This window comes from Mytilus trossulus, unplaced genomic scaffold (genome assembly GCF_036588685.1).
Source record: "Mytilus trossulus isolate FHL-02 unplaced genomic scaffold, PNRI_Mtr1.1.1.hap1 h1tg001344l__unscaffolded, whole genome shotgun sequence".
NCBI classification, from domain to species: domain Eukaryota; kingdom Metazoa; phylum Mollusca; class Bivalvia; order Mytilida; family Mytilidae; genus Mytilus; species Mytilus trossulus.
The window spans coordinates 1-2,450 of NW_026963775.1; the positions used below are offsets into that span (position 1 = coordinate 1).

Sequence of the window (2,450 nt, forward strand, 5' to 3'; positions counted from 1 at the left end):
GAACAGTCCAACACAAACTCATTAACTTATCATAACGTAAACGAGGTAAAGAAGCACGAATAACCACAAAGAAGACCGCAAAAGCCATCATAAAGACCCCGATCAACGCTTCATTTCCCCCGAAAAATATCGCCGCCCTTATAACCCTTCTGAGAAGAATACTAGAGTACTCCGCAATAAATATAACTGCAAACCCCCCTCCGCTGTACTCCACGTTGTATCCTGACACTAATTCCGACTCTCCTTCCACAAAATCAAATGGCGCCCGATTAGTTTCAGCTAGCATACACAGCATTCAGACAACTATAACTACGCACAAAGGAAAAAAGAAAAAAAAGGACCTTTGTTGGAACACCCTAATTTCTTGAAACATAAACACACCCGAGCACAGCACCACACAAAAGAAGATAAATCCTATAGGGATCTCATAAGAAATTCTTTGCGCCATCGCACGAACTGCACCTAGCAAAGAGTATTTAGAGTTAGAAGCCCATCCGGATATTATTACCCCGTAAACCCTGACTCTAGTAATAACTATAAACAGAATCACCCCGAAAACATAAAACACTTCAGCCGACTTATACGGGTATAAAAGCCATCCAAGTAAACTGATAGTTAATATTAGTGCAGGAGCCAAAATGAAGGGCCCTACGTTAGCACGTGTAGGCACAATAAACTCTTTACATAACAACTTACCTGCGTCACTAAAAGGCTGCAAGATCCCTATATAACTCACCTTGGATGGACCCTTTCGGATTATAATGATAGCCAAAATTTTACGTTCCAACAAAGTATAGAAGCCCACAGCGAGAAGCACCCCTACAAAAGGGATAACACCAACAACCACGCCTACTCAGTCCACCAGTGCAGCCTTAGTCGACCCCAAGGGAGTAAAAGAGTCCGCTGACACTTGACAAAGGCTTAATAGGATAGAGGCTCCAAAGAAAACAGCTACTCTCCTTAGAGTCTTAAATAGACACTCGACACTAACCATAATGAGACTGGGCTTAGCTTTGTAATTCACACACAAACAAGAGTATATCTTATAAGACGAGCTTAAATCGTATGCATTAGGTCTGCCAGCTTGTGCCATGAAAGCAAGTATATATACTTATGAATTGATCCTAAATCAAACGCATTAGCTCTGCCAGCTCTCACAAAGATAAGAGCCACTACTCACGGCGCCTTAGGGGCATGAGCCCTATATCCTAATATTAGACCACCTTATCACTAAAAGCTACTTGCCCATTGTACAAGTTCATTAAATTAAAAGTTTAACGCTTCTTAAAAGCTTTAGCTTATTTTTTATTTTAGTTAAGAGCTTCCAACCATATGACAAAATATTTCTCAGGAATAAACTCAATCACAATCGGTATAAATCTATGGTTAACCCCGCAAATTTCAGAACACTGCCCGTAAATAATTCTACACTGGGAAGCTTTTATAGGAAGCCGATTAATTCGACCTGGGATGGCATCTACTTTAATTAGTAACTTAGGGAGTGCAAACGAATGGAGCACATCAGACCTTCTTACAAAAGCAGTTATTTGCACATCTGCTGGAGCCACCATCCGGTTATCAACATCCAACAAACGATACCCTCCTTTTCTAAATGTCTCCTGCTGGTCTTCTATGTAAGAATCAATTGTATAACACGAAATTCTTTCAGCGCTTTCTCTAGAGCTTGGAGTGTCTAAATTGCGACAAATTCGTAAGATCAGTACCATTGTTTCCCAATCGCCTTAAAATTTCACCGGGGCCGTTTTACTTCTTCTATATAATATAGGTTAATTATAGAAGGAAACCACAACCCTACTAACATCAACATTGGCACAATAGTCCATCAAAATTCTAATCGTTGACGGTTCAAGAAATGGCGATAAGAAAATTTAGTAAGAAGGATTACGCATCCTATATATATAACAAAGACCAACACAGCCACTGCTACTATCATCACAAAACCATGGTACCGGAACAGGTCTTTCCCTAGTTCCCCATGGACAATATCACCAAAATATCGACTCCCGTAAAAAGACATATTTATATTTTTCTACACTTATTAGCCCACTCACGTGCGCTACTTTCGCGATTTACTAATTTTAATAACTTGAAATAAGCTAAAAACTTAAACCATTTCAGGTCTACAGGACGACTCCTACAGAATTTAGGGTATTCAAGCAGCTTGTCCCACACCCACAAAGAAAGAGGGTTTAATAACAACCTAGAGAAATAAATGACTGAAAGACACTGCCCCAAAATGATATAAGGCTCCCGCACTGGGCGAGCACCAATCCATGTTAACCTAATAAACCTACCAACCAACACTCAAAACACTACTTGATTAAACGGGTAAAAACATAAACTTCGATACTTACCTCTGTGAAGACTAGGAATTAGTATAATACTACAATCGACAAAAACATAACATATACCCCCCCCGCTTTATGAGG

At 39.8% G+C, this 2,450-nt stretch overlaps 1 pseudogene; it reads right to left on the minus strand.

The window, feature by feature from the left end:
- Positions 1 to 1,310: 1,310 nt before the first annotated feature.
- LOC134704278 (cytochrome c oxidase subunit 2-like) lies at positions 1,311 to 2,038 on the minus strand (annotated as a pseudogene).
- Positions 2,039 to 2,450: the final 412 nt, after the last annotated feature.